Below are 22,460 nucleotides of genomic sequence, written 5' to 3' on the forward strand. Positions count from 1 at the left end.
GTTACCACTAGTGTAGATAGTTGGGAACCCCGGTCCATATTTCATCATTATATACTCGTTCTACATGTCATTAGAAGTAGTATCAACTATTTTCTGGTGCCATTGCTCTCATATTACTATTACTGCTGATGTGTTACTATTACTACTGCTCTCATATCACTGCTACTTTCACATCACCCCTGTTACTAGTGCTTTTCCGGGTGCAGCTGAATTGACAACTCAGTTGTTAAGGCTTATAAGTATTCTTTACCTCCCCTTGTGTCGAATCAATAAATTTGGGTTTTACTTCCCTCGAAGACTGTTGCGATCCCCTATACTTGTGGGTCATCACATATCATAGAGTTTCTTAGGCATAACATAAATACTTGCACCAAGATCACATAAAGCATTACAATCAAAATCATTGACCCTCATTTTAATGATGGGCTCCCAACCATCTCCCAACTTCCTAGGAATAGAAGTTTCAAGTTTTAATTTCTCTTCTCTAGCTTTAATGAGAGCATTTGTAATATGTTTTGTAAAGGCCAAATTTATAGCGCTAGCATTAGGACTTCTAGCAAGTTTTTGCAAGAACTTAATAACTTCAGAGATATGACAATCATCAAAATCTAAACCATTATGATCTAAAGCAATGGGATCGATGTCCCCAATATTCTGAAAAATTTCAGCACTTTTATCAGAAGCAGTTTTAGCAGTTTCAGGCAATTTTGCACGCTTTGCCCTAGGAGTAGAAACATTGCCAACACCAATTATTTTACCATTGATAGTAGGAGGTTTAGCAACATGTGAAACATCATCATTACTAGTTGTGCTAATAGTCCAAACTTTAGCTACATTATTCTCTTTAGCTAGTTTTTCTTCTCTTTCCCACCTAGCATGCAATTCAGCCATCAATCTAATATTGTCATTAATTCGAACTTGTATGGCGTTTGCTGTAGCAAATGACTTAATATCTTTATCTTCATTAGGCATAACTTTTAATTTTAAAAGATCAACATCAGCAAGACTATCAACCTTAGAAGCAAGAACATCAATTTTACCAAGCTTTTCCTCAACAGATTTGTTAAAAGCAGTTTGTGTACTAATGAATTCTTTAAGCATGACTTCAATACCAGAGGGTATACTCCTACTATTGTTGTAAGAATTACCATAACCATTACCATTATTAGAAGGATATGGCCTATAGTTGTTACCAGAATTATTCCTATAAGCATTGTTGTTGAAATTATTATTTTTAATGAAGTTCACATCAACATGCTCTTCTTGAGAAACCAATGAAGCTAAGGGAACATTATTAGGGTCAACATTGGATCTACCATTAACAAGCATAGACATAATCACATCAATCTTATCACTGAAGGAGGAGGTTTCTTCAACAGAATCTACCTTCTTACCTTGTGGAGTCCTTTCAGTGTGCCATTCAGAGCAGTTGATCATCATATCATCAAGAAGCTTTGTTGCGGCACCCAAAGTGATGGACATAAAGGTCCCTCCAGTAGCTGAATCCAATAGGTTCCTCGAAGAAAAATTCAATCCTGCATAGAAGGTTTGGATGATCATCCAAGTAGTCAGTCCATGGGTAGGGAAATTCTTTACCAAAGATTTCATTCTTTCCCATGCTTGGGCAACATGTTCATTATCCAATTGCTTAAAATTCATAATGCTACTTCTCAAAGATATGATTTTAGCAGGAGGATAATATCTACCAATGAAAGCATCTTTACATTTAGTCCATGAATCAATACTATTCTTAGGCAAAGATAGCAACCAATCTTTAGCTCTTCCTCTTAAGGAGAAAGGAAACAATTTCAGTTTTATAATGTCCCCATCTACATACTTATACTTTTGCATTTCACAAAGTTCAACAAAATTATTAAGATGGGCAGCAGCATCATCATAACTAACACCAGAAAATTGCTCTCTCATATCAAGATTTAGTAAAGCGGGTTTAATTTCATAAAATTCTGCTGTAGTAGCAGGTGGAGCAATAGGAGTGCATATAAAATCATTATTATTGGTGCTAGTGAAATCACACAACTTAGTGTTCTCAGGAGTATTCATTTTAACAGTAATAAAAATTAACTAAGCGGAACAGAATTAAATAAAGTAAAACTAGTAACTAATTTTTTTGTGTTTTTGATATAAAGAAAGCAAACAAAACAGAAAATAAAGTAAAGTAAAGCAAGACAATAACAAAGTAAAGAGATTGGATGTGAGAGACTCCCCTTGCAGCGTGTCTTGATCTCCCCGGCAACGGCGCCAGAAAAAGAGCTGTTGACGTGGGAGTTGAAAATCTTTGTGGTGTAACTTTTCTTCGTTCCCCGGCAACGGCGCCAGAAAAAGAGCTTGATAACGCGTAAAGCACACGTTCGTTGGGAAACCCAAGAGGAAGGTGTGATGCGTACAGCAGCAAGTTTTCCCTCAGTAAGAAACCAAGGTTATCGAACCAGTAGGAGATGAAGGCCACGTGAAGGTTGTTGGTGGAGGAGTGTAGTGCGGCGCAACACCGGGGATTCCGGCGCCAACGTGGAACCTGCACAACACAATCAAAATACTTTGCCCCAACTTAACAATGAGGTTGTCAATCTCACCGGCTTGCTGTAAACAAAGGATTAAACGTATGGTGTGGAGAATGATGTTTGTTTGCAAATAACAACAGAGAATAGAGATTGCAGTAGATTATATTTCAGATGTAAAAGAATGGACCGGGGTCCACAGTTCACTAGTGGTGTCTCTCCAATAAGATAATAGCATGTTGGGTGAACATATTACAGTTGGGCAATTGACAAATAGAGAGGGCATAACAATGCACATACATATCATGATGACTAATATGAGATTTACTTAGGGCAGTACAACAAAGAACATAGACCGCTATCCAGCATGCATCTATGCCGAAAAAGTCCACCTTCGGGTTAGCATCCGCACCCCTTCCAGTATTAAGTTGCAAACAACAGACAATTGCATTAAGTATGGTGCGTAATGTAATCAACACAAATATCCTTAGACAAAGCATTGATGTTTTATCCCTAGTGGCAATAGCACATCCACAACCTTAGAACTTTCCGTCACTTGTCCCGGATTCAATGGAGGCATGAACCCACTATCGAGCATAAATACTCCCTCTTGGAGTCACAAGTATCAACTTGGCCGAGGCCTCTACTAGCAACGGAGAGCATGCAAGATCATAAACAACACATATATGATAGATCAATACTCAACTTGGCATAGTATTCCATATTCATCGGATCCCAACAAACACAACATGTAGCATTACAAATAGACGATCTTGATCATGTTAGGCAGCTCACAAGATCTAAACATGATAGCACAAGAGGAGAAGACAACCATCTAGCTACTGCTATGGACCCATAGTCCAAGGATGAACTACTCACGCATCAATCCGGAGGTGGGCATGATGATGTAGAGTCCTCCGGTGATGATTCCCCTCTCCGGTAGGGTGCTGGAGGCGATCTCCTGAATCCCCCGAGATGGGATTGGCGGCGGCGGCGTCACTGTAACTTTTCTCGTATCGTGGCTCTCGGTACTAGGGTTTTCGCGACGGAGAGAATAAATAGGCGAAGGGGCAGAGTCGGGAGGCGGCCGAGGGGCCCACCCCACAGGCCGGCGCGCCCCCCTTCCAGGCCACGCCGCCCTAGGGTGTGGGGCCACCTTGGCCCCTCCCCGTCTCTCCTTCGGTGTTCTGGAAAGCTCCGTGGAAAATAAGACTGTGGGCTTTTGTTTCGTCCAATTCCGAGAATATTTCCTGTGTAAGATTTCTGAAACCAAAAATAGCGAAAAACGAGAATTGGCGCTTCGGCATCTTGTTAATAGGTTAGTGCCGGAAAATGCATCAAAATGATATAAAGTGTATATAAAACATGTGAGTATTGTCATAAAACTAGCATGGAACATAAGAAATTATAGATACGTTTGAGACGTATCAATCAACCATGAGGAAAGCGATGCTAGCTCAAGAAGGGATGGGGTACCCAACTCCGCCTCAAAGGGTTTCGCCGGCTCTAACAACCCTTCTCATGTTGTTTTTGTTGATTACTATGGACATATTCGTGCTCGCTTTATTGTTCCTCAAGAGGACAATGTTGATTGGACTATTTGGGTTCCCAAACCCCTTGTTACTAACATGATAGGACCCATTGAAAAATGGGTACCTAAATCCAAGACTTGATTCCTTGTAGGACTATGATTCCGGTGGCGCTAAATGGGTGGTTGATAGTGGAGCCACAAGTCATATGACCGGAAGCAATGATATTGTTGTCGACCTCGAGCCATCTCATTCTACCGTTTCATATGGTGACAACACGTGCTCTAAGGTATTGGGTCTTGGCAAGGTGGTGGTAACACCCGACATCTCACTTGTGAATGTCCTCCTTGTCGAGACCCTTGGTTGCAATTTACTCTCCGTTCATCAAATTGCTCGTATGGGTCTATGTACTTTATTTGATGAACATATGGTGGTCCTCTTGTGGAGCAAGACACTCCGTGTAGCCTTTGTTGGATATGTAGAGAACGGATTGTATGTTGTTGATTTCTCCGGAAAGACAACATCTTCCGCTCTTTGCGTATTCGCCAAAGGTGACAAGGGTTGGTTATGGCATCGCCGACTAGCCCATGTCAACATGAGGACTTTGCAAAGTCTCCACAAGGGTGGCCACATTCTCGGACTAAAAGGAGATGTTTCCTTTTGCAAAGATCGTGTTTGTAGGGCTTCCGTACAAGGAAAAATGCATGGAGCTCCTCACAAGGCCAAGACAATCATCTCTAACACAAGATGCTTGGAGCTCCTACATGTTGATCTATTCGGTCCACCGTCTCATGAAAGTCTTGGAGGGAAGAAGTATTGCCTCGTCATTATTGATGACTATTCACGCTATTGTTGGGTATTCTTCTTCAAGTACAAGAGTGAGACTCAACGGACCATGATGGAGTTTGCCAATCAAGTTCAACACAAGTACGACACCAAGATCCTCGCAATAAGGAGCGACAATGGAACAGAGTTCAAGAACTACACCTTGAATGACTTCCTCGGCGAAGAAGGAATCCAACATCAATACTCCATGCCATATACTCCCCAACAAAATGGGGTCGCCGAAAGGAAGAATCGAACCTTGATCGAAGCCGCTCGAACCATGATGATGGAGTACAAGTCCAACTACAATTTTTTGGGCGGAAGCTATCTCTACCGCATGCCATGCTACTAATCATCTCTACTTTCGCAAAGGTCTAGAGAAGACACCATATGAGATTCTCACCGACAACAAGCCCAATGTGTCATATTTCAAGGACTTCGGATGCAAATGCTATGTGCTTGTCAAGGACACACGTCTATCCAAGTTTGATTCAAGAGCTCAAGAAGGAATTTTCGTTGGCTATGCTACGGATTCTCACGCCTATAGAGTCTTCAACAAGTCAAATGGGCGAGTTGTAGAATCTTGTGATGTGACATTCGATGAAGATGATAGATCTTTGGAGGAGCGAAGTGCTTCTTGTGAGAAAGGAGACGCAATTCCCCCGGTTACCATAGGAAGGATGGGTGTTGGCATTCGCCGAACTCAAGAGCTACCTTCTATGATTACCGGGGAAGGACCAAGTTCCACCCAAGTGGAGCCATCTACACCACAGGGCCAAGCTTCTTCCGTTGATCATACAAGTGCAAGCTAACCTCTACAACAACCTCAAGTTCAACCTCAACAACAACAACAACAACAACAACAACAACAACAACAACAATCAAGTGCAAGCTCACCTCAACAAGCTCAAGAACATCATCTACCGCAAGCTCATCTACCTCAACAACCAACATCAAGTGACCAAGGCCAAGCTTCAAGTTATTCACCGAATGGCTCGGGGATGATCTTTATGGACAATCCCATTCCCAATACCCCCGAGTCATCCGGCTCTCATAATGATGATGATGATGCCCCATTCAACAACAATGAAGGTCAAGGCGAGGACCTAAACCGTTATGAAGGCCAAGAGGACCCACAAGAATCTACTCCTATAGCCGATACTCGCCGTGAAGATCCTACTATAAGACACTTGCGCCTCAAATCCCATTCTTTGCGTAATGTCATTGGTGATTTAAAGAGCAAAGTAACCACCCGGAGGCAACTCGCAAACTTTTGTGAGCACCACGCCTTTGTCTCTATGGTGGAACCACTCAAGGTTAATGATGCGCTTGAAGATCCCGATTGGTTGATTGCAATGCAAGAGGAACTCAACAACTTCAAGAGGAATGATGTGTGGACTCTCATGAAGCTACCCGATCATTGCCGCAATGTTATCGGCACCAAATGGGTCTTTAAGAACAAGCAAGATGAACATGGCATCGTCATCCACAACAAAGCAAGATTGGTGGCACAAGGCTATTCTCAAGTTGAAGGCGTGGACTTTGGTGAAACCTTTGCACCCGTTGCGAGGCTTGAGTCCATCCGTATCCTTTTGGCCTTTGCCTCTCATCATGGCTTCAAGTTGCAACAAATGGATGTTAAGTGTGCTTTTCTTAATGGTCCTTTACATGAGGAGGTATATGTGAAGCAACCCCCGGGGTTCGAGGACCCCCATTTCCCGGACCATGTCTTCAAGCTCAAAAAGTCCCTATATGGACTCAAACAAGCTCCTAGAGCTTGGTATGAGCATCTAAAGGAGTTGCTTGTAGACCATGGTTTCGAAGTGGGGAAAATCGATCCCACTCTTTTTACTAAGAAAGTCAATGGGGAGCTCTTCGTATGCCAACTTTATGTAGATGACATCATTTTGGCTCAACTAACACAAAGTTCAATGATGAGTTTGCTAAGTTGATGACTAATAGGTTTGAGATGTCGATGATGGGTGAACTCAAGTACTTCCTTGGGTTCGAGATCAAGCAAATGCGACAAGGCACCTTCGTCAATCAAGCAAAGTACCTCCAAGACATGCTCAAGCTCTTCGACATGAAGGACGCCAAGGGCATTGGAACTCCGATGCATCTCAAGTGTCAACTCTCCCTTGACGAGACCGGCAAGGCGGTGAATCCCAAGCTCTACCGTTCGATGATAGGTTCGCTTATTTACCTTTGTGCCTCCCGCCTGGATATAATGTTAAGCGTTGGTATGTGTGCACGGTTTCAAGCAAGCCCGAAGGAAAGCCACATTGTGGCGGTCAAAAGGATCTTTCGATATTTAGTTGATACCCCACACTTCGGACTATGGTACCCAAGGGACACGGACTTTGCTGTGGTTGGCTTCACCGACTCCGATTGGGCGGGCGACAAGGTTGATAGGAAGTCTACATCCGGAGCTTGTCACTTTCTTGGAAGATCTTTGGTGTGTTGGTCCTCAAAGAAGCAAAATTGTGTCCCCGTCTCCACCACGGAAGCCGAGTATGTTGCCGCGGCAAGTAGTTGTGCTCAAATCTTGTGGATGAGGCAAACCTTGCGGGATTATGGACTCGAGTATAGCAAGGGGCCTCTTTTGTGTGACAATGAGAGCGCAATCAAGATCGCCTACAATCCGGTTCTTCATGGCAAGACAAAGCACATTGAGATAAGGAACCACTTCATCCGGGATCACATTGCTCGCGGAGATATTGTTCTATCCTTCATTGGTACCAAGGAGCAGTTGGCGGACATATTCACGAAGCCCTTGGACGAGAAGCGTTTCATTGAGTTGAGGCATGAGCTAAATATCATTGATCCATCAAACTTCGCTTGACCCTCGTGTGCACATACCACTCTCAAAAATATATCTAGATGAAAGGCACGCATGGACATAGGGGGAGTGCGGTTTAAACTTATTGAGCTATCCCTCCCCCCATAATGCATAAAGAAATCCAAAACATATGCTATTTGTCAAATAAGTGACTAATGAGCTTCATGTTGAGTTGTAGTTGTGAGTCCTATATACATCTACGCGACCTCACACTACTATACTCTTACACGGTGGCTTCGGCCACCAACCTCCTCCTTGAGGATTTTTTGGTTCTTCGTGTTTCTTTGTGACTTTCTTTTGTCTTTCTTCTTTGTTATCTTTTTCTCCATGTTTTTGGAGAGTCTCATTCAAGCTTTGTTTTCATTTTGGTCTTTGCAAGCTTGGTTGTGTGTTCTCTCTTACCATCCTTATAGTTTCCTTACCCTCCTTTTTGGTGTTCCGATGCCAAAGGGGGAGAAGTTCCTATTCGGATGTGTTTTTGCATGGGGAGTTTCGTTGTTGTAGCCTTTTGGTCCTCGTTGTTTATCTTTTCTTGTGGCTACATCAACTCTATGGAGGCACCTTACGGTGAGTTTGGGTATTCTCAAGGCAAAGGTATGATAACTTCATCCAAAACTCCTTGCATGATCTTGTGTTGCCTCCATATTGTGCATATGCTATTTGAACATGTCAAGTATCCTTGTTGCATATGTGCTTGGTTTGTAAAATCTAGGGGGAATTATGCCTCTAGGATGTGTGCATTTGTATTCAAATACATATTCAAAATATGCACATGTCTAGGGGGAGCTCCGTCGAGCTTTTGCAAATCTAAAAATCTCATCATAATATCATATGCCATTGCAAATTCTTGTGTTGTCATCAAACACCAAAAAGGGGGAGATTGAAAGAGCAAAGTCTAAACCCCGGGTTTTGTGTGTTTGATGACAACACATGAACAATCTCACCGTGTGCATTGAGTATCCTTGTTAGATTTGCAAGTGCACGGTGACGTCGCTGGACATGTCAAGATCGGAGGACTGAAGCGTAGCTTATAGGTTTTCTGGTTTTGTGTGTGTATCGCGAGGTAACATGGTTGGAGAGGAAAAGAGGAGAAAGCAGTTTTTGTCAGGCCGGTACTACCGGTACTAATAGCGGTAGTACCGCTACCCCTACTAGTACCGCCCCATGGTACCGCTCTGGAGTTCTGCGCTGGATTTGTCCCATAGAACAGGTTACGGTACCTTTACGGTACCTTGAGCGGTAGTACCGCTTGAGAGCGGTAGTACCGCCCGAGGTACCGCTTAAGTACCGTAACGGAGTTACGGCCGTACCGCTCTGGTACCGCTTCGGTACCGCTTGGGATCCAGTAAGGTTTGGAGCCCATTGCGGTACCTCGAGCGGTACCGCGAGCGGCAGTACCGCTATGTGTCCACTTGGATAAGTTCTGTGGGATTTCGAATCCAGAGCGGTAGTACTGCTTCCCAAAGCGGTAGTACCGCTTAGGCAAAAGACTGCAGATAACGGTTGGATTTCGGGGGGCCTATTTAAAGGGCCCTTCTTCCCCAACATGATTTTATCTCTTCTCTCTCTCTCCTCCATTGTTGCTGAGCTTAAACCTTGAGGATCTCCCCAACCATCCAACCAATCTTGCCTATATTTTGAGGAGTGGTGGAGGAGGCCCCGATCTATAGTTCTACCAAGAGAGATTTCACCAATACTTGCTAGTCCTTAGTGGATCTTGGAGTTAGGGTTCCTATGGTGGGATCTTGGAGTTAGGGTTCCTATGGTGGGATCTTGGAGAAAGTGCACCTATGGAGGCTAGCTTGGTGTTGTGCTAGCTCCATAGGTTGTTGGGAGCCTCCTTGTGGTGTGGAGCTCGCCCCAACCTTGTGAAGGAATCACCACCTCGACCGGTGCCATAGTGGAGAAGGGGGAGCCCCTTTGTGGAGCTCTCTCGAGGAAGAAGGTGAGGCCTTCCTTCGTGGTGTGGCCGCCTAGCCTCTTGTGTGAGGCTAGCACCTCCTCAATGCAGACGTACCCTCTTTTGTGAGAGGAACTGCGGGAAACAAACCTCGCCTCGTCTCGCCATCCGGTTGTCCCGCTCCTTACTCTTACTATCTTGCTTGTTCCTTTGCTTGTTGCACTTGTCTAGAATCATAGTAGGAACACCGCCACCGCTAAAGCAATCACCTTTACCTTCCGCACCGCTAAAACTGAAAAAGGCTAAAACTTGGCGTAGCGTCCATTCATCCCCCCTCTTGTTCGCTACGATCCATCCAGGTAATTCTATTGTTTACTTTACACACATTGCTTAATGCGATAATTTGTTGCTTGCAACTTAATACTGAAAGGGGTTCGGACGATAACCGGAAGGTGAATTATTAGTCATAGACGTAGTTGGATTACGATCTATGTATTATGTTGTAATGCCCAAACAAATATCATAGTAATCATCTTGTCATGCATGGTCGATATTCTGTCAATTGCCCAGCTGTAATTTGTTCACCCAGTATGCTATTTATCTTTATGGAGAGACACCTCTAGTGAACTGTGGACCCCGATCCTTTCCTTTACACTGATAAACAACCACGGTAATCCTGTTCTGTTTACTTTCCGCAAGGCCTGTTCTCTTTATTTACTGCAAACATGTCCTTCCACTCGATACATTTAATCTTTTGTGTTCAGTAAAACCGGTGAGATTGACAACCTCACTGTAAGTTGGGGCAAAGCATTTTGGTTGTGTTATGTGCATGTTCCACGTTGTTGCTGACGCCGGTAGTGCGCCCTGCCACTAGTCAGGTAGCAACACCTTCAGAAGTCACAACTTTCTCTTACTTGTCGATTAAACTTTAGTTTCTTACTGAGAGAAAACTTACTACTGTGCTCATCATACCTTCCTCTTGGGGTTCCCCAACAGTATGAAGTCGGCGTAACGATAAGCACCATCGCACCACTTGTTTCAATTTGTACACAATTTGGATCAAGTTATGCCTTTAACTTGAAGCGTTATATTTGATATGTGTAAATTTTCTTCGAACATTTGTCACGTTTCCTTGTTATCACATTCATCTGTTTTGTTTAATTACTTGAAGCTTTCTTGTTAGTATATCTGGAAATAAATTTTGTAAACGCTTATTGACCCCCTCTAGCCATCATATCACCATCTTTCACAACCCTACTTACAACCCGACAACATGTTCTTGCAATATCAATAAAATATCGATGACGAATATGGTGGCTAAACTGCAAACCATAGAGTAGGATGTAGGTTTTGAAAGTGTTCTTTTTTCCGTCGTGGCCTCTAAGGTTCTTAAATATGCGAATTGTCTTGATTTCCAAGTTGGTGGCGACCTGACCCGGTAAGGAGACCAAACATAACTATGAAAATAATCCTTACTCGTCATAAGCCCATAGATCCAACATTACATGTTCTCATGCAGTTACGAGCCCGATTCATGTACACCATGAGTTAGGTCCTTTGGAAAAATCCCCGTACTCATAGATAGTAGGATCGTATCTTGGATATATAGGGGTACGTATGTCATAAGATATATGCATACACCCACCGATACTAACTACCAAGTGATGCATTTGACCACCCTAAGTGTCTAAGTGTTAATGCCCCGCGTTATCAGGGCTAGCTATCTATGGTACGACGAGCCAAAGGTTGGTGGTAGAAGGGCCGGAGCCCCGCGCCACCCCAAGCTAGATATGGAAGGTTGGATCTGGGTTACCCGAGACGTTGGACGCGCGCCGAGAAATGGGCCAACAAGGGTAGTACTAGGCTTACCGGCCGCACCGATTCGTTCGGCCTAAGGCATGCATGTTATTTTGGCGCACCCTAAACCCTCGCACTTTCCGCTTCCTCGAGTGTTTCGTCAACTGCAATTCTTTCAATTAAATTAAATTTGAATACTTGTTCAGATCAAAACCTACGTTTGCCAATAATGCATGTATGGTCTTTGTGTAGCTTTTGTTTTGTTTAATTGCTTGAAGCTTTCTTTATATTATATCTAGAAATAAATTTTGTAAACTCCTATTGACCCCTTCTAGGCATCATACCACCATCTTTGACAACCCTACTTACTACCCCACACCATTTTCTTATAATATCAAGAAGATAACGATGACTAATATGGTGGCTAAACTAGAAACCATAGAGTAGGATGTAGGTTTTGAAAGTGTTTTTTTTTCCGTTTCCGTCGTGGCCTCTAAGGTTCTTAAATATGCAAATTGTCTTGATTTCCAAGTTGGCGGCGACCCAACCCGGTAAGGAGACCAAACATAACTAAGAAAAATAATCCTTACTCATCATCAGCCCTTAGATCCAACATCATTTGTTCTGCTATCCACTAATAAGCCCGATTCATGTAGAACATGAGTTAGGCCCTTTGGAGAAATCCCCGTACTCAAACATAGTATGATCGTATCTTAGATATGTAGTGGTATGTATTTCATACGATATACGCACACACTCACTGATAGTAACTACCAAGTGATGCATTTGGCCACCCTAAGTATCTAAATGTTAATGCCTCGCGTTATCACAGCTAGCTATCTATGGTACGACGAGCCAAAAGTTGGTGGTAGAAGGGTCGGAACCCCGCGCCACCCCGAGTTAGATATGGAAGGTTGGATCTAGGTTACCCGGAAATTTAGCACGCTAGGCGCGCGCCGTGAAATGGGCCAACAAGGGCAGTAATAGGCTTGCCAGCGGCACCGAATCGTTGGGCCCAAGGCATGCATGCTGTTTTGGCGCACCCTAAACCCTCGCACTTTCCGCTTCCTCGAGTGTTTCGTCAACTGCAATTCTTTAAACTAAATTTGAATACTTGTTCAGATCAAAACCTACGTTTGGCAAGAAGGAATGAAGTCAGTCACGCTGCCCATAAACTTGTTACCGTGCATTATGGTTCTCGGGGAGCGCTGCCTCTTCCAAGTGAAGGCATAGTTTTTCAGAAAACGAAACACGGGCAATTGGGCATGAACCCCTTGTCCAGACCGTCCAAGATAACAAAGGCAGGCATAGGCAGCGAGCTGGACCGTAGGAAAGAAGAGCATACTAGGTGCGTGCGTAGGTGGACTTGGACGTAAGAGCATCTCCACTCGTCCCCCCGAACAGGCCCCCGGCGAGCGTTTTTTTCATCCGGACGGCGTAATTCGGCCCAGTCGCGCCCCCGGTTCCTCGTTTTCGTCCGGATTTGGGCCTAAATCCATCCGGCGATCCCACGCCATCCCCGGCCCCCGGGAGCGCTCGGGGACTCCGGACGAGTGAAAAGCGGGCGTGGCCCCAACTTGTCGGCGACAATGGCCTCCGATCTACGGCAAAACCCTCGTCTTCCCGATCTACGGCAAAACCCTCGTCTTCCCGATCTACGGCAATACCCTCGTCGAACGAAAGCTTTGAACTCTCAAGTGGTGCAACATAGATAGATTATATATATATATTTCGAATATAATTCGAATAAACATAGAAATTACATATAAAAACTTTAAAACTAAACTACTTCTTCTTCTTCTTAGAAGGCCCCGCCTCATCGTCGTCGCGGCGACGCTTCCGGCTCGTCACCTCCTCGTCGGAGGAAGTTGAGTCCTCCTCGTCGTCGTCCTCATCGGCCTCTTCGTCCTCCTCCTCCTGCTCCTCCTCCTGCTCCTGCTCCTCCTCCTCTTCCTCGGCCTCTTCCTCGGCTCCGCTCCACGGCCTCTTCGTCCTCCTCCTCGTCGTCCCACTCGTCCTCGGCGGCCGGCGGGGGGGAATCGTCGCTGCCTGGACGATGCGAGCTGGATCCCACCAATGGCGCCATCCGGGCGGCTTCCCTCGGCTGTCGGTGTCCGATGGCCAAGAGATATCGCTCATGGTTGACGGAGGATGGTGACGAGAGAACGGATGAATGGCTCGGCCCGTCGAAAACCGTTTATGTAGGTCTCTCGACGAAAGAGAGCGCCGGTTGCTCTTCCGCGGAGTTCGTGCTCCATTACGGCGGTTCTCGCATCGAGGCCACTTCGACCGTTCCCGACGAGTCGTTTCGGCTCTCCGATCCCACTTCGCGACGGTTCAATGCGGCGAGGAAACTCCGACGATTGCCCTTCCGGTGGCTGCACCGTCGCTATGCACGCGGTGGGTGCGCGTCCATGGGCTCGCGGCTGGAAAAATGGGCCTCCCCAGACCAAAAACTACATCCATCCGGCGCTAAATTTCGCCGGATTTGGGCGTGGGGAGCCCAAACGAGTGGGGATGCTCTAAGCACACTCCGTTGGCGCAAAGCAACAGGCATGCAACTAGGCCGGTCGCTCCCTCCACAGTTTTGAATTTGAAAAAACAGCAACGCCTCCCTCCCTCCATCATGTTCCCGGCCTGCGCTGCGCACGCCGCCGCCGGTCGTCGCGCCCCGGTGGCGTGCTGCCGCGGCAGGCCGCCGGACGCCCCGAACGCGCACGACCTGGTCCAGCCAAGCCCCGGCCTCGACACGTACGACGACCCGAGCCGCACGCACCCGGCGCGCGTCCCCGCCGGGTCGGTCGGTCGGTTCGACTCGCAACCGACTCCGGGTGCGGCTCGCTTTCCGACCCTTTTTCTGCTCCGCTCGTGCGCCCTCTCTCCCCGTCATCCCGTCCTCTGCCCTGCCCCCTCCCCTCACCCTCGCCGCCGCCGCCGCCGCCGCCGCCCACCGCAATAGGGTTTGCGACGCCGATCCGCCGATCAGACTCCGCCTCGCGCTCCTCCAACCCCGCCGCGCACCGTACCCGGCTCCGCGGATTCGACCTAGCTGTTCCTCCTGGCGGCGCGCCATCCGCATCTGCTCCGGCACGCCCGCCCGCTTCCGTCGGGGGTTCACGGCCGGGAGCGGTCTTATTCGTCTCTCGGTGCGTATGATTGTACCACTCTAGGCGCTAGGGTTTTTCTGTACGCGATGGACCCTGCGGCGGAGGTTTCTGATAGGATGCTCCGCGCCGCCTCGCCTCCTACCGCGCAAGAGGCGAGGGAGGGGATGGCGGCGGAGATCGCGCAAGTTGCCGACTCGGCCGCCGCGGGAGAGGCGGGAAATCCCACTTCCGTGTCGCCATTGCCGACCGAGGGCAATGGGGACGCCGTCCTGGCCAAGCGGCAGGACGGGGCGGCGCCCGCGGCGGGCGAGGTCAGCATGGAGGTGGATGGGGCGCCCGCGGCGAGCGACGGCACAGAGCGCCAGGCATCAGCAACCAGAGTACCAGGCAGAGGTGAACGATGCTGGCGTTCTGAAGAAGCAGCAAGATGTGGCGGTGAGCGAATCCAAGATGGAGGTGGATGAGATCACCGCTTCAGAGAAAGAACATGCCGCTGCCGCGGTGGTTGCGCCAAGCGAGGTCAAGACGGAGGACCCTGCAGCAGAGGTTTCTCACCGGATGCTTGGCGGAGTGGAGATCGCCCAAGTTGGCGTGCCGGCTGCCGTGGGAGAAGCACAAAATACCCCTGCGGTGCCGCCATTGCTGACCGAGGGCGCCGTCCTGGACAAGCAGCATGATAGGGTGGCACCCACGGTGAGCAGGGCCAGCATGGATGTCGATGAGGCGCCCTCGCCCCAGGGCAAGGCCAATGGGTGTGGTGTTCTGGACAAGCAGCAAGATGTGACGGCGCCTGTGCTGACTGAATCCAACATGGAGGTGGACAAGAGCAGCGCTCCGAAGCAAGGACATGCCATGGTGGTGGCGGTGGCACCAAGTGAGGTCAAGGATGGAGGAAGGTGGCAGCAGAGAGGATCATCAACAGCCCAACACATCCGGTGGCGGCCCTCCGGCCAAGGACAACGAGGAAGGGGGATGCTTTGTGGGCCGCTACATCACCAGGAGTGCTTCGGATGATGGAGCGACTCGCCTTGGGAAGGTTGCATCCTATGATGCCAGCATCGGGGTGTACAATGTGGTGTTTGAGGATGGGCAGGGCGAGGAGCTAGCGCTTCCTCAGCTCAGAGACTTGCTTATGGACGATGAGAATGGCGCGTCTGCCATGAAGGTGAGCCGCAGGAAGAGGAAGCTGGATCTGCTGGCTTCAACAGGGAGTGTCAAGCAGGCCAAAGGGCCACCACGTACTAGACAGAGGGTTGATGCGTGCGAGGTGCCAGCCAGGCCTGATGTATCCCAGCAGACTGTGTGTGATCCAGATCTATCTGGGAATGTCAAACCTTCGAGCAATTCATCAGATGTCGCTAAAGCATTACCAGCTGAGCTAGACCTGCTGGTTTCGCCAGGGACTGTCAAGCAGGCCAAAGGGCCACCAACTACTAGACAGAGGGTTGATGCGTGTGAGGTGCCGGCCAGGCCCGATGCATCGCAGCAGACTGTGTGTGATCCAGATCTATCTGGGAATGTGAAACCTTCGAGCAATTCATCAGATTTCGCAAAAGAGCTGCCAGCTGAGCTGTCCCCGCCGTTGCAGGGCCCCGAGTTGCCTCCATCATCGGCAGACATTGCTGTTCCAGAGGAGTCTATAAGCCACCTCTTTTCTGTTTACAACTTCCTTCGATCATTCAACGTGCAGCTCTTCCTCAGTCCATTCGGGCTTGATGATTTTGTTGCGTCCATTAATTGCACCGTGCAGAATACATTACTGGATGCTGTACATGTATCGCTACTTCGGGCGCTGAGGCGGCATCTTGAGACTAAATCCTCTCGCGGATCAGAGCTTGCTTCAAATTGCTTGAGGTACGCAATCTTTTTGCCCTTGCTTAACTACAATAATATTATTTTCATGAATGTCGTGCTTTGTTAGTTCAATACTGATTTTCCTACTTTACTTGAATCGTGCACAGGTATGTAGATTGGGCATTACTAGATGTGTTGACTTGGCCAACTTTCTTACTGGAGTACCTCTATCTTATGGGTTACATTAAGAGTCTAGGGGGGCGGAGTTTTGGTAGAACCCTCCTAGGCATGGAATATTATAAGCTTCCTGTTACAACGAAGCTTAGGATCCTCCAAATACTCTGTGACCATGTCACTGAATCAGAAGAACTCAAAGCTGAACTGGAGGCTCGGGAAAGCTACAACGAAGAAATGGAATATGAGGGGGACTCTATTATTTCGTCAGAGGCTGGGTCAAGAGCAGTCCTGGCTAGAGCCTCAAAAGCTTCTGTGTGCGAAAAGATCGAAGGTTTACAAAGCTCCAAAACTGCTCCAAATGCGACAAACCCAGAAGCTGTTTTACCGAATGCTTCCCAGGATGGCAACAGTGATGATTGTCGAATATGTGGAATGGATGGGACTTTGGTATGCTGTGATGGCTGCCCATGGGCATACCACTCAAGATGTATTGGCCAGAACAAAGCATTCCTGCCACAGGGACTTTGGTTTTGTCCAGAATGCGTGGTTAACAAGCTTGGACCAGCTTCTTCAAGAATAGAGCGTGGGGCAAGAGGAGCTCAAATGTTTGGCATTGATATGTGTGGGAGGCTCTTTCTAGGATCCTGCAACTATTTGCTGGTGTAAGTTTGTGCATCTTCATTCTACACTACCTTGGAATTCATTTTGCCACTCCATTCTGCTATTGCAAAATCCTACAGTTTCATTTTGAATATCACTACTTGCATTTTATATCATGAAATGGTTATAAGCATGTCAGTAGCAGAAAGTCGGATGCTATAATAACAGGGCAAGAATCATATTCTGTTTGACCTCATAATTAAGAGGCTAGCAAGTTTTCTGGCATCCTATCTCCTTTCTATTCTCACAGAAGTAGTAGTTCAGCCATTTTCTCTGTTACCAGTCCTATAATTATAGTTGTATATGTATAGTTTCTTTTAATCTTAATTCTGCAAAACAATGCAGGATTGGAATGTCTATGGATACAGGGTCATATGCAAGATATTACAATCAATATGATGTAGCCAAGGTCGTGCAGATACTTGCCTCTTCAGATGCATACACAGATATTTGTAGGAGAATGACAGAGTACTGGAGGCATCTGCTTGATATATTTCAGAATGAGAGATCAAAAATAGTTAAAGAAGCTGGTGCAAAACATACCACACAATCCAATACATCGTTAAGTGCTACTCCAATAAAAGCAGGGGTTGAAATTGTGCTGATGACAATGTTGACAGATGGTGGGGACAGTAAGACAGTAGTAATTCCTCAAATAAATGCTCAGCATGAATCTGTCGCCAAGCAGTCTACACTATGCTCAATGGAACACCTGGCAAAACAAAAATGCATGACGACTGATGTAGGTTCTGCCACTGAGAAGACCAATGGAGTATGTGTGAAAACTCCATTACCTCCGAAGCACATGCATAATACACCCAGAAATGGAGCTTTTGAACCCGCTGGGATATCCTCAATCTCTCATCAGAGCGGGCCTGGGGTAACAGGTGTGTCTAGCATAACGCGCGCACAGCCATCATATGGGTTAGTTCGTTCAGACTTCTCCGCGAGTGGTGGGAAGTCTTTTAAACCTCGGGCTTACATGAATCTGTACAATCATGGCAATGTTGCAGCATCTGCTGCTGCCAATCTAGCTGTTCTTACATCTGATGAAGGTAAGGTTTCGACATCCCAATTGACCACAAACCTAAGAAAGAAAATGGCTGCTGACTGTGCTCTACAAGTGAAAGCATTTTCCTCACCAGCTGCACAATTTATTTGGCCAAGTACTGAAAAGAAAATTATGGAAGTTCCAAGGGATAAATGTGGTTGGTGCCTTGCCTGTAAAAGTTCAGCTTCTGGAGGTAAAAAAGGTTGTTATCTTAACTTGGCCACAGCAAATGCTATCAGGGGATCTGCTCGAGTTCTTAGTCTCATGCATGTAATTAAAAGTTCTGAGAGCCACTTCCCCAGCATTGCGGCTTATCTGGTGAACATGGAGGAAAGTTTGCGTGGCCTTTTAGTCGGTTCACTACAAGACATGCAACAGAGACAACGGTGGCATAAACAACTACAGGAAGCTTCCAACTGCAAAGCTATAGTACCCCTATTGCTTGAAGTGAGTTCGTGTTTCTTGAAGCATTCCTTTGAGGCTTTTGTATTTTCCAATAATAAATTTGAAACAGGAAGGCTTTTAGCAGACTGTTAATGCTCATAGTTATGTGAACGCTGTTTAGTTTATATTAAAATATTATAATACAAAGTAAATTACTGAAAACATGTACTAGCATTTACTACCTCCATCCCAAGGCTTAAGGCCTATATTTTAGAAAGTCAAACTATGTTAAGTTTGACTATGTTTTTATGAAAAATTATTAACATGAAAAGTACAAAATCAATATCATTAGATAGATAATGAAATATATTTTCATATGGTACCTACAAAATATCATATTTGTTCATAAATTCTTCTAAAAGTTTGGTCAAACTTTACTTCGTTTGACTTTCTGAAAAATATAGGCCTTAAGCCTTGGGATGGAGGTAGTATCTTGTTAATTGGCATGTAGTGTAACTATATTCCGTGCTAACTACTTCTGGGGGGATCAAGTTGGACGTGCAAATGTGCAATGAATATCATGAAGAATGTTGAAATCCTTTGCAGAAAATTATTGCAATGAATGACAGTGATTTTTTCTTATCTTATTAATGTTGTCTCATGTTGGTTGCAGTTGGAGAGTAATATTCGTTCAGTAGCATTTTCTCCAAGCTGGGTGAAGCTATTAGATGACTGGCCTGTGGAATCTCCTGCTCCATCTGCGGGCGCATCCCATCCTGCAGCATACCAAAAACGTGGAACTGGTGGAAGGCGAGGCAGGAAACGTTCATTGGCGACCGAATCTGCTGCTGTTACTGACAATGGCAAGAGTTGGAAAAAGGTTAATTGGTGGAGTGGAGGAAATATTTCTAAACGTATTTTGCAGAGGGGGGCTTACCTTAGTTCAGCCATAAGAAAAGCTGCTCGTCAAGGTATTTGCACATCTTGAGTGCTGCTATTATTTTATTAATCAATATTATTGTTGTTATTACTATTCCATTTATGTTTCTTGAGAAAGAGAAGAACTTGACGTGTTCTTTGTTCACTAGGTGGTAAAAAAAGGATAGCAGGTCTGTCTTATCATGAGTCTTCCAATCTTCCGAGACGAACTCGACAATTTGCTTGGAGAGCATGTGTTGGTTTAAGTGAAAATTCATCTCAACTTGCTCTGCAGGTTAGCACCTTCTATCATTATCTTATAGACAGTTAGATTCACCTGTAGTTTATCCATGATCTTAATATCAATCTCTCTCAGGTTCGGTGTCTTGATGCCCATATAAGATGGAAGGAATTCGTACCTCCAGATCAAACTCTTTCAGATGGGAAAAGTTCAGATCTCGACTTCCATGCTCTGAGAAATGCAGTACTTTGTGATAAAAAGATAGTTGACAATAAGATAAGATATGCACTTAAGTTCCCCAACCAGAAGCATCTCCCTGTTCGTGTGACCAAAAATATTTTGGAAGCAGAAGATAATCAGGATCAAAAAGGCAAATTTTGGTTTTCTGAAAACCATGTCCCACTGTCCTTGGTCCGAGAATTTGAGCAGAAACTTGGGGTTACCTCCTTGCCTACTGCAGGAATTGTACAGTCTAACTGTTTCACCAATTTGTACCAAAGGCGAGTAAAAGCATCAATGGGGGATGTCTTTTCGTATCTATTTCACAAGGGGGATATCTATCCCTGCAGTTCATGCAAGAAAGATGTTCCCTTCAGGTTTTTTCCTTCACTACTTCGCTGTGCTCATTCAGTTGTTGTTGTTAGAAGATACTGACTTTTTTTTTCGCTTCTTCTCATATGTGCCTTTTCGACGAATCACATGTAGGCATATTGTAAGGTGTACCTCTTGTCAAGGTATGGACTACTGACACTACTAATTCCCTCTTTTTTCTTCTTTCTCATTATGCAGTGAAAAAGATAATCAATCATTTTCTGATCTGTCCAATACTTGGTTACATTATTGCTAACTAACTCATACTATTTATCAGGTAATTGTCACAATGAGTGCACAGTAAGATCTGGTGGTGGCAAAGGAGGCAATGGTGCTTCCACTTTGATATGCAAGCTATGTATTCAGAAGCGTAGTCTTATCCTTACAAATTACAGTACAAATGCAAGACACGTCTTGCCTCAAAAGAAGAGCACTGGCCAATTGCCAGTGAGTGCTCCCAAAATAGTCTTCAAAGTTAGTTCTTCCATTTCTGCTGAACCAGCGGTGACGGATCAAGCCCAGCCAATAGCTAAGGCTGAAGTCCATCCAGTTGCTAAACCCTGGTCCTCTTTTAGTGTTGCAGCATTGCGGGCTCGGCCAAAGATTGAAGGTAAAAAATCCAAGTCAGAGAAAAAGAGGAAAACTCGAGAGATCAAATACTTTGGTCTCTCTTGGAGGAAAAATAGTAATGACAATCGTGGAAGTGATTTCAGGGCGAATGATGTAATCCTAAAATGCAAGGATGGCATGGGATCGGCAATAAAACCGACTTGCTGTCTCTGTAAAAAATCTTATTGTCCGGATTTTCTATATGTCCGTTGCCAGCAATGTAAAGGTAACTCCGGTCGCCATAATTGTTATGCAAAGCTATACCTCTGTGTTATCTTTCAGGTTTTCTAACTTCTGTTGTTCCCCTTCATATAGCTTGGTTTCATGGTGATGCCTTGCGACTAGAGGAAGAAAGAATACTTGACGTGGTTGAATACAGATGCTGCAGATGCCGAAGGCAAGCCATACCAACATGTCCTCATTCAGATGATTTTGAACCAGAATTCAGTGAACAAACAGTTGCTACGTCGTCCCAATCAAGCATGCTGTGTAGCGAGGACACTGCTTCATATGGAATATTTGAACAGACTGGGGAAGAAACATTTGATGCTGATTTATCAATGAACGTGGCAAGATTTAACCCAGGAACTAATCAGAAGCTATCCATAAGAAGGGCACAAGGTAAAACTAGTGGATATGTTGATCAACCTCCAGCGGATGCAAACGTCCATATGGGCAAATTTTCTTTGTCAGAGCTTGACGGTGTGGAGGCTTCAGAGCTACCGGACTGGGATCATTCCCAGGGAAGCCAGTGGAATGAAGCAAGCCGTGGCAGTTCTGCAACTGAGACTTCTTCCCCATTCACTGACTTACTTGAAGCCGAGGATGCACGGTTTGCTAATACTTTTGGGATGCCATCTGGTATGCAAGACAATTGTAATTACACAGGAAGTTTCATCCGCGAGCCAGTCAGTATTGATGATGTGGATGTCATGATAGAAGATGGGTCTTCAAATACACGCTTCCCAGCAAATGAACCCCCTCCTGAAAAGGCACCATGTATCAAGTGCAAGGACTCTCAGCCGCCACCTGATCTCAAATGCTCAGTCTGTGGCCTGCACATACACCGTCAGTGCTCACCTTGGGATGAAAATGACCTGCCTTTTGAGAGTGCCGACTGGGCATGTGGTGCTTGCCGGGAGTGGCGATGATGAGCTTCATTGTTTACTGAATTAGCAGATGAACATCTGCTACTTGGAATATATTTTTGCCCGATCTTGCTTTGGTTTTAGGTTGGAGGTATCTCAGGAGATCCCGATGGAAAATTCCCCATCCGGATTGTTTGGATGTTGGCAATTATCGGACAAGTAGACATACTTCTTCTGGCCACCATAAAGATAGAATAGCATTTTGCAACGATCGCCACAAAACTGACACTGTAGATATAAAAAGGACGAGTCATTGTTTTCCGTTCTTTATGTGGGTTTGTTTTGGAGGAAATTCATAGAATTAGGATGCTGCTAGCTACAGGTTGTATGGAACTACCAAGCAATTCCATTCTCCTGTGATCATTACATTGTCT

The 22,460-nt window shown here is 45.7% G+C and overlaps 1 pseudogene; it reads left to right on the forward strand.

Annotated features, from left to right (window-relative positions):
* Window positions 1-14,963: 14,963 nt before the first annotated feature.
* Window positions 14,964-22,452, forward strand: LOC124703212 (annotated as a pseudogene).
* The last annotated feature ends 8 nt before the right edge of the window (window positions 22,453-22,460 follow it).

Source organism: Lolium rigidum, chromosome 3, assembly GCF_022539505.1.
Source record: "Lolium rigidum isolate FL_2022 chromosome 3, APGP_CSIRO_Lrig_0.1, whole genome shotgun sequence".
Taxonomy (NCBI): Eukaryota; Viridiplantae; Streptophyta; class Magnoliopsida; order Poales; family Poaceae; genus Lolium; species Lolium rigidum.